Source organism: Hyaena hyaena, unplaced genomic scaffold (genome assembly GCF_003009895.1).
Source record: "Hyaena hyaena isolate Hyena2069 unplaced genomic scaffold, ASM300989v1 scaffold_7, whole genome shotgun sequence".
Lineage (NCBI taxonomy): Eukaryota > Metazoa > Chordata > Mammalia > Carnivora > Hyaenidae > Hyaena > Hyaena hyaena.
The window spans coordinates 6,545,820-6,556,834 of NW_024080639.1; positions in this window are offsets into that span (position 1 = coordinate 6,545,820).

Genomic DNA, 11,015 nt, shown 5'->3' on the forward strand with positions numbered 1-11,015 from the left:
GCTCTGTTACTTTTTAGCCTCCTGAGTCCAGGAAACTTACCTCTGTGCCTTGATTTACTCATAAAATGGGGAGATGATAGTACCTATCTTGCAAAATTTTGTTCAAATTCAATGGATTAAGATGTATTAGAGCAGTGCCTGGTATGTCGTAAATTCAACATAAGCTTTTGTTTTAATGAACGCATACCACTTATATAATAAAAACCAACTAAAGTTATTTTTAAAATGAGAATCTGCTGTTATTAGGGCAAGGAACTGAAAAGCCCATTAGCCCAGTTCCCTGGAGGGCCGTCCTGGGATTCCAGGACAAGCTACTCACTGCCCAAGGCCTCACACTCAGCTTGGTCAGATCAAGCCCCCAGGAGGACACAGAAGCCATAGACCCTGCCCCCAGCTCTGGCCCCTATTTGTTTCCAAGCATCAGAACTTTGTGATCCCAACTAGCTTTTTAGGTAAGGAACGAATATTCAGAGGACAAAAAGAAAAAGGGAAAATGTCTAATCATTCTTCAGACATTTCCTGAGTGCCTGTTGAGTGTGATCTACCTGGCCAGGTAACTGCAGCCGTTTATGAGGACAGACTGTGTCTTAGTCACTTAAGGGACATTATCTCATGAAAACTTGCACATGCGTGTGTGCACACACACACAAACACATGCACACACTCCTTAAGGCAGACACAACTGTATCCCCATCTTACAGAGAAAGAAACTAAAGGTAAATGACTTGGCCCAAATTCCCAAAGGTAGTAAGTGGGAAGGCCAGGTTGTCCGGAGGTGGCTTGATCCCCACTACATTCTACTGATTTCTTCTGTGCTGTTTCTCCTGAGGGTTCTCTGAGCCCTGAGCTCTGCTGAGTTTGAAGCAGTCATTGGAAAGATTATCTTCAAAGGAGAGAGGTGTGTCTTATCAGCTCTTCCTGGTGATTGATCTCAATCTCTCTCTCTCTCTCTCTTTTCCTCTCCCTCCCTCCTCCCTTCCTCCTTCTCTTTCTTGGCCTTTGATACAAAGTACGTTATTTGGGAAGACACCAGGGCATCGAAGAAGGCCCAGCCGGGCAGACATTTGGAGGATGCAACAAGCTTCCCCTCAGTGTTGGGCAGTACACCCCACATGGGCACAGAGAAGGAAAGGGCTCCTGGTTGCCCTTCACCTGTCAGCCAGGCCAGGGGTCCTGACAAGGAAACCACCGTACTGAGCTCTTCACAGCCAATCTAGGGATGCCTGGAAAAGCCCGCCGGTCACTCCTGCCAGGCCGGGCACGTGCACGCCGCAGCTTCCTCCACAGCCTGGCTTCACACATTCCTGGGTACCAGGGGCTCTGCTCCCAGCACCAGCCTCAGCAGCATCGAGCCAAGGAAGGGGGTGAAGGTCCTGGAAAGTGTGCTCAGTGTGAAAAGAGCTCTTATTGTGGTTTTCTCATCCACAATGAGGTGAGACAGCATCTTGTTTAGGCCTCTCCAACCCAAGCTACTCACGCCCACCCAGCCGCTCTCCTTTTCCTCCACTGGCCCAAGAGGAAAGCTGTTTTCAGATTTCTGGGAACCAAATATTCACAATGGGGGCTTTGAAATTCTGGAGTCTCACTCTATCCTAGAAGCCTGTTTCCTTCCCCAGATCCTTGGCTGAGGCACAGGAAGGTCTGAGGCAGAGGAAGAATGAGACAGGGTGACAGGTGCCTGCCAGGGGACCTTTAAGTCCAGGCAGTGGCCTGCCAGCCACGTCCAAAGCTCTGAGGTCATTTCTCCTGATACCAGAGACTTGGCGCCTGCTGGAACCCTTGGTGGATTAGAATGCCAGGAGTGCCCCGGATCTGACGCCTCACACCCTGGCGCCTGGTAACGAGACCTGCTGCCCTCTGCTCCTCAGAGCCCAGACCCTGTTGCAGGGGCAGAGGCCCCCAAGGCTGGGACAGTGGGGAGGGTGGTGAGTTGCCAAGACCCTGCCTGCGCCCTGCAAGGTTGACCTTGGACTCGGACACCCAAATGTCAAGGCAAAGGACAGACACCTTCTGAAGACCTCAGAAGCTCTGAAATGGAATCCAGTTTACAGCCCTTTAGTGTTGATGCTACCAGCAGTTGCTAGGAGACAGCAGGCATCACAGGTGCTGGCAGGAGGGGATCCCCAGAGCTCTGTGCAATGCCCGGCCCCTGGCAGCTGCCTGGGCTCTGCCCACAGCCTCGGGGCCAGAGGTCGCAGCCAGAAGCCAGTGGCTTTGCTGAGAAATCACTTACTTGGAGTATGCAGGCTATGCCTGGCAAACCTTGGAGAGGAGACCAGGGTGGCAGGGAGGACATCAGATCTGGACACTAAGCTGTGGGATCTTGATGCCTCCCTACCTGGCAAATCACATAACCTCTTTGAACTTGAGTTTTCTTCTCAATATAATGAGGATAATTAGACCTCCCAAAGGGTTTGTTAGAATTAAAAGAGATAATGGCTGGAGAGGCTCAGTGAGTTACAAGGTGGGTTCAATGCCAGTCACTATCATCAAAAAATAGGGGCACCTGGGTGGCTCGGTCGGTTAAGCGTCTGACTTTGGCTCAAGTCATGATCTTACAGTTTGTGAGTTCAAGCTCTGCACTGGGCTCTGTGCTGACAGCTCACAGCCTGGAGTCTGCCACCCAGGCCCCCCCAAATTTGTTAGCAATTAATAAACAGTTTTAAAACAAAAAATAAAGGCGGATTGCTCTGGTTAAAATGATGTGGATCCTCCTTGATCCTTTGCAATATTGCTGAAGGGAATTCCAGGGAAGTCTGAACCAAAGGCCAGAGTCTGGAACCCTCTATAGAAGTAGGTGCATGGAGCAGGGGTCAGGAGGCAGCATGCCCAGGCCAGGCTGGGCTGCTAGCAAGTTCATAGATCATTTTATCTCTGTGTCCAGTTTCTTCTGAAAACTATGCATGAATGGCTCTCAGTGAGATGTGAAAACTCTTGTTGGGGGGAGAGGTTTGGTTTTGATTTATCACGTTGATTGTTGAATGGTCCCTCCTCTGGCCTCTGGCTAAATCTTCAACCGCCCCTCCGAAAAGCCTTATAGGTGAAACAGTTGTTAATGATTCTGCTTAATAATCTATTTTATATACATTGTGTATGTTTACATATAAACACCAAGTATTTTTGCAGTTTTAACTGATACGGTGTTATCTGGGATTGCAATCCCTTTGTAAACCAAGGAAAGGTTTACAAGGGTAAACAAAGGTATTGTTTTGTGCATTATTTTGTCAAGAGATTTCAGAAAATCAAACCCTTTGGGCAGAACAGCTTGTGGTGTTTGACTTACCAAAACATCACAGCATGAAACAATGTATTTATGATGATTCCATACACAAGTACAAGCGTCTAGTTCATTAATTTTGCTCATGTAGTTGGGCCAGGGAATTTATATGTTCAAAAGCCCATTAACTGAGTTATTATAAAATACTTTTCTTTTGTATATGGAATGCACACAGGTCAGTTATGTATGTGTACATTTCAGATCAGTAAAAAGGGTTTTTACTAAATATTTTTACAATGTATTTGTTATTTTAAAAAAAAGCGGGGGGACTTTGAGAACTGTCTCAAATTGTTCGAGGAAACTAAGAGAAGGCACAGAGGTGTGGGGATGAGAGCTGAGAGCCAGTGCTGGTAGTAATATCACAGATACCTTTCCTGGTTGTTGGGAGGAATTCCAAAGCCTTCCTCCAAGACGCTGGGGCAGTGGAGCCAAATCCGATGCCCCCACCCTGGAGCTGCTCTCTGTCCGAGGCTCCCAAACCAAGTGGGATTTACCAGCTGAGAAAATCCCTTGCTAAACTGAGCTCACAACACTGGGAGTCTCCTGATTATATTCTCAGCGTTAATGGCTTCCAGTCGGTCATATCCATCAACCAGAACTGAGATATGATGGGGGACAGGCACCTCAGGCAGCATTGAAGGGCACTCATAAGGTTCTGGTTGCCAGGGAAACCCCAGAAGCTGGAGCTGGGAGCTCACAGGCTCAGAGGCACCCTATTAGGGCTCACACTCTAGGACAAAGGGTCTCAAAATTTAGTCCTTGGGGTACCTTGTGTTTCAGTCCATTTAGCATCCAACCTGAGCTCAGATCATGATCTTGCAGTTTGTTGAGTTCCAGCCCCACATTGTGCTCTGTGCTCTCAGTGCAGAGCCTGCTTTCAATCCTCTGTCCCCCTCTGTCTCTGCCCCTTCCCCACTTATGCTCTCTATCTCAAAAATAAATAAATGAAACAAATAAAAAAGAACAGCTTTCTTTAAATAAAAAAAACAAACTGGTCCTCACATTGTGGCCTAAGGACCAATAACAAATATAAGGCCAACATGTGTATATAAATGTAGAAGATATCAAGGGTCTTCTTCAAAGGACTGTCCTTAAATTTGAAGTCATGACTTTCTATTGTTGGATCAACATTACCTTGTTTTATGAAATAATGGTGGTGATGGTAAAGGAGGTAGGACATTTTCATAAACACCCTTTTACATAAAGGCAAAAGAGTTAGAACCCTTTGATAACTCCTTCACTTATTTTCTCTCTCTTTCTTCTACTTCTTCTTCGTCTTCGTCTTCATCTTCGTCTTCTTCTTCCTTCTCTCTCTGTCTCTCCTTCTAAAACCTGAAAGTCTTGGAATGGAAGGAAACTACATGAAAACTGACAGGTTCACTAAAATGGCGTAACAGCCATCGCCAGTAGCCATCTGTACCCAGCACTGTGAAGTCACACATAAAGGCATGGTTCCCTTTACCTGTGGAAACTTCACAAAGGACGTGATGGTTGAGCTTAGTCTTGAAAATTCAGGGGCTGCTTGCCAGGGGATAGATGGATGGTCAGGGAAGGGGCAGGCTAGTTGGAAGAGGAGACATGACCGGAGGTACCCTGGAGAGCCACCTGTTTGAGATGTTGCCATCAGAGTGTCTTGTCCAAGAGGGGCCGTGTCAGGCCATGAAGCTGAAGCAGTCCCTGGAAGCCAGGTAACAGCAGGCCTTGAGGGGCAAGCTACAACCCATGGATTCCAGTCTCTGAATTGACGTCCTCAGCATCCGTTACAGTCTAAGATTTGAAATTCCATATTGAACAAAGGCAGGAGGGTGAGTCAGGGGGCAACCTGCTGGTGGGACAGACACCATTCCAGGGGAACAAGGAATCTCCCTTCAGAAACTCCTTGTGCAGGATGTAAGCAGGCCTTCCCCGGGCCACTGGCAGTCTGTTGGGGGTGGGGTCTGAGCCACTGGATTCCCCAAAATGACAAGAGATCTGTTATGCAGGCCACCTCCCAGAGACAAAAAGCAGCAAGTTTTGCTGAGAATGATGGTGCCCACACTCTGTCAGCAGAGAAATGTGCCCACTACACACCACGTAGCCGGCCATGCTTTCAGTCTGGCAACTCAGGGGGCTCTAGGGGATTCCCTACAGGAGGAAAATGTGACTTACATTTATTTGTTCAATTTAATTTTGTTCTGAGCCTCTATTGTGCTAAGTAGCAGAAATGTCAGGTCAACTTGGGGCACTCACCTCTTTCTGTAGGGTTGCCCCTAATTTCTGGGGGGGGTTATCTATGACTTATTGAGAGCCCAGAATCCTGTCTGTCTGGGGGCCAGCCCTCCTCAGGGTTTTTAGCCTAAGGTCTCTCTCCATAGTGGGATCATTTCGCTGCTCCTCACTGCTGGAAGCTGCCTGTGGCCCCGGCGTTTTCTTGGTGTTTTGCCGTGGCCCCAAGAGCCCTTCCTGGAAAGGGTCCCCCTAGGAACCACCAATGTCCGCTTCAAGGCTTTCCCTCTGTGCTCTCCCCTCCCACCATCCCTGGGGGAGGGGTGTTCATCTTACCCCTCCAGCTTTAGTCAGCTTCTCCTCTCTGTGTGTCTGAAGGCACAGGCTTTTGGATCTCAACAGCCAGGAAAAGAATATTTATTCCTCCGCTTTCATCACATCCTTTCCCGGAGGCATCCAGCAAGTCTGGGCTTCACTGCCTGAATATGGCAACAGCAGCCACGGGTGGGTCTGGATTCCTCTCTGTTGAGGCCCTGGGATCCTTTGGATTGTTCTGTGCCAGATATTTGCTTCTTCATTTGGTACCCTCCCCAATTACTAATACAAAACAAAACGGCCACAAGCTCTCCTGCTCTGCAGCTGTCCTCGCCTAGCATGAGCTCTGGAAGGTCATTGGTGGTCTCTGCCTGAGGCCTCGCTGCCCCCAAGATGTTCTGCCGTGGGTGTAGGGTACAGCAGACAGACCACGGTCATGGGCACGGCCAGTGTATTGGGGTAACTGGGAAATAGGAAATGTCCAGGTCCCTGGTCGTCCCTCTGGCTCTCTCAGTCCAGGGCTCAGAGATGTTGTTTTCTTGGCCACTATCTGGTTTCTGTGGCTTGGATAATAGATCACAAATGGGGAAAGGCTGTCCTGCTCATAGTTATTGCTAAAAATGAAGGGATGCTTCAGGCCCATTTTTCACATTAAAAAAAGTTTCCTACCACCACCAACCAACTTCTTATCCTCCAGTGAGCTGTCAGTTCCAACCTAACAGCCTTTTTGTCCTCCTGACTTTTCTTTCAATCCAAATTCCAGAAACAGGAGTTACCTTTCTTGGAGATTTAAGAGTTTGTGGTTGGGACACCCTGGTGGCTCAGTGGGTTGAGCATCTTACCCTCAGTTTCTGCTCAAGTCATGATCCAAGGTGGTGGGATAGAGCTGACAGCATGGAGCCTGCTTAGGATTCTTTCTCTCCCCCTCTCCCCCTCTCCTCTGCTCGTGTTCTCTCTCTCTCTCTCTCTCTCTAAAAAAGCTACAAAAATTTTTTAAAAAGATTTTGTGGTTAAGAGACTGGGTTCTGTTTTTACCACTATGCGCCTGATAGCTTTGGAGAGGTACCTTTTGTAACCTGAGCCTCATCAGTACACTGGGAATGCTAATACTACCTGTCTCAAGGAACTGCTGTGAGGATTAGATGAGTGAATAAGGAGAGGTGCTTAGCCCTGTGGCACAGTCAGGTCTCAGTACAATTTGGCCCAAAACATTATGTGACCAAATTATTACTTTCCTGTGGCTCTTGGAACTGATGGGGAAACCAGCATCAGGGATTCAAGATTTTAAACTAAAGACAATGCTCATGGAGGAAGTGAGAAAGGGAAATGCTCAAGATGTCAGACCACATGATATCATCTCAACTATAAACAGCAGCAGAGCTAGCAAATACCCCCATCCTGCAAAACAAGGCGCCCCTTCCTTTACGTCACTTGAAGGATAAATACAGCTTCACCCCCTCCCCCATGTTCGTGCCAGCAGAGAGGAAACCATGAGCACCTGGTGGGTGCCAACTGCTCTGCCCCCTCTGTGCTTACAGTTGCCCCACAGCCTGCCTTCAGCAGCTCAGGGGCTGAGGTCCCCACCATGGGCTTCTGAATCCCCACTTTGGCAGGCTCCTGGATAATCCTGCAGTGTGGACTTCCAGGATGGAGTACTTGGACAAGGGAGAAGCAGAAAACATCTTTGTCTGTGGATTTCAGAAGCATCCCTCGGCATTCCAGAGCTGGACGCATCCTCTGGAGTCCAGTGCCTCTGCTCTCTCTCTACCTTGTTCAGACAGCCGCCTTCTTAGCCACTCATGACTAATTATCATCACTCATGTTTATTCTGAGCATTTATTACACATGTGGTGTACTGGTCACTCCTCATACCAGCACACCAAGGCACCTGAGACTTCCTCCAAAACTCTGTCCCAGAGGCCTTACAGGAAGACTCCATTGATCTCTGAGAAGCTGGCAGAGGAGGTCAGGCCACAAATATCTATTGAGCACTTACTATGTATCAGACCTTGTTCTGAAAAAGACATACTGTTGCATTGCTGCCTTTAGACAACTAACTTCAAATGGATGAAGGTGAACAAAGGGGAAGTACAGGGTGCCTCTGGGAAGTCAACCTCCTCCAAGGTCCCCAGGGCCAGAGCCCAGGCCAGTCACTGAGCAACTGTCTGGTCAATTGCTCCATCTTCTTGACCACTGTTTCACATTACCATGTGTGCACCCCTTCCCTCTGGTGGGTGGATGGTTGAGTGACTTCATGGTGAAAGGGTTGGGAATGGGTTCTGGAGGGTGTCCAGGCTGTGAGCTCATCAAGGCCAGGGAAATATCTTACACCAGCATCTTAGTGCCCAGTAGAGGACATTCAGGAATAAATGCAGCACAGCAAAGGAAATCATTAACAAAATGAAAAGGCAACCTACTGAATGAAAGCAAATATTTTCAAATCATATCTCCAATAAGGGGTTAATATCCAAAATATATAGAGAACTCCTACAACTCAATAGCAAAAAGCAATCAATTAAGAATGGACAGAAGAGGGGCGCCTGGGTGGCTTAGTCGGTTAAGCGTCCGACTTTCGCTTAGGTCATGATCTCGCGGTTCGTGGGTTCGAGCCCCGCGTCAGGCTCTGTGCTGACTGCCAGCTCAGAGCCTGGAGCCTGTTTCAGAGTCTGTGACTCCCTCTCTCTCTGACCCTCCCCTGCTCACGCTGTCTCTCTCTCTCCTAGAAATAAATAAAACATTTAAAAAAAAAAAAGGGAAGAAGTGAACTAACACTTAAAAAAAAAAAAAAAAGAATGGACAGAAGATTTCAATGACATTTTTCCAAAGAAGACATCCAGATGGCCAAGAGGTACATGAAAAGATCCTCAACATCACTAATCACCAGGCCAATGGAAATCAAGACCACGGTAAGGAATCACCTTGCATTTGTTAGAATGGCTATTATCAAAAAGATAAGAAAGAAGTGTTGGTGAGAATGCAGAGAAAAGGGAACCCTTGTGCACTGCTGGTGGGAATGTAAATTGCTGAAGCCACTATGGAGGTTCCTCAAAAAATTAAAAATAGAAAAACCATAGTATCCAGCAATTCCATTTCTGGGTATTTATCCAAAGAAAACAAAACATTACCTCAAAAAGATATCTGCACCCCATGTACAGTGCAGCATTATTTATAATAGCCAAGACATGGGAACAACCTAAGCATCTATGGATAGATGAATAGACAAAAAATATTATAGGGGTGCTTTTGTGGCTCAGTAGGCTGAACATCCAACTTCAGCTCAGGTCATGATCTCACGGTTCATGGGTTCAAGCCCCTCATCAGGCTCTATACTGACAGCTCAGAGTCTGGAGCCTGCTTTGGATTCTGTGTCTCCCTCTCTCTCTGTCGCTCCCCTACTCATGCTCTGTCTCTGTCTCTCTCTCAAAAGTAAATAAATATTTAAAAAATTAAAAAAAGAAAATTATACACATAATTCCATTCATGTTGTGACAAATGGTGAGTTTTCATTTTTATGACTGAATAATACTTCATTTTATATGTATATAATGAAATAATATATAATTATATATAACGAAGTATTATTCAGTCATAAAAAAGAATGAAAACTTACCATTTGTCGCAACACAAATGGATCTTGAAAGCATTACGCTAAGTGAAATAAGCCACACAAAGAAGGACAAATACTGTATTATCTCACTTGTATGTGGAATTTTAAACAAAACAAAACAAAACAAAATCTCATACACACAGATACATAAAACATATTAGTAGTTGCCAGATGCAGGGGTGGGGTGTGGGCAAAATGAGTGAAGGGCATCAACAGGTACAAACTGCCAATCAGAAAATAAAAAAGCCACAGGGATGTAATGTACAGCTGGTAACTGCAGTTAATAATATGTGTTGCATATTGAAAAGTTACTAAGGGAGTAGACGTTAAAAATTCTCATGATAGGACTCTAGATGTTGGCAAGGATGTGGAGAAATGGGCACCCTCCTACACTGTTGGGGGGAATGTAAACTGGTGCAGGCCCTCTGGAAAACAGTGTGGAGGTTCCTCAAAAAAATAACAATAGAACTCCCCTATGACCCAGCAATAGCACTGCTAGGAATTTACCCAAGGGATACAGAAATGCTGAAGCATAGGAGCACATGTACCACAATGTTCATAGCAGCACTCTCAACAAAAGACAAATCATGGAAAGAGCCTAAGTGTCCATCAAAAGACAAATGGATCAAGAAGATGTGGTTTATCTATACAATGGAATACTACATGGCAATGAGAAAGAATGAAATCTGGCCATGTGTAGCAACATGGATGGAACCTGAAGATGTTATGCTGAGCGAAATAAGTCTGGCAGAGGACAGATGCCATATGTTTGCACGTATAGGAGGATTAGGAGGAACTTAACAGAGGGCCATGGGTGAGAAGAAGGGGAAAGATAGTGGGGGAGAGGGAGGGAGGCAAACCATGAGAGAGTCTTGAATGCCAAGAACAAAGTGAGGGCTGATGGGGGGAGGGGGAGGGGAAGGGAGGTGATGGGCATGGAGGAGGGCACGTGTGAGGATGAGCATTGGGTGTTATATGGAAACCAACTTGACAATAAACTATTACAACATTAAAAAAATAAAATATTCTTATGTTAACAAGAAACCATTTTGTAGCTACCTCCAGTGACAGATGCTAACTAGACTTATTGGGGTGATCATTTCACAATGTATACAGATATTGAATCATTATGCTATACACCTGAAATTCTTATAATGTTATGTATCAATTACATCTCAAAGAAAAAAACACCATGAAATGATGAAATAAAAAAGGAATAAATGTGGAGTGAACTAACACAGGAAGGAACAACAGAGTAGATGAAGGCTTCATCACTACCTCCTGTAAAGCAATATTTTAGGGCACTGGAGCTATTTGCCATTCTTCCCTGTCTGGTGTCTGCTTCAGTGCTTGGCTCATGGTAAGCACCCAATAATATTTGTACAGTGAAGACATGGATACATACCTGGACAAGTATATCTGTCATAGTGTACAGTATAGTATGTGCTTTCTAAATATTTGACAGATAAATTAATGAATGAAATTATTACCAATATGCCTACCACTTAGGAAACAACCAAAGTAATTTTTACCAGCATCTTCCATTAATGTTTACTGGTAAGAGATTTTCTTTTTTTTTTTTTTAATGTTTATGTTTATTTGAGAGCAAAA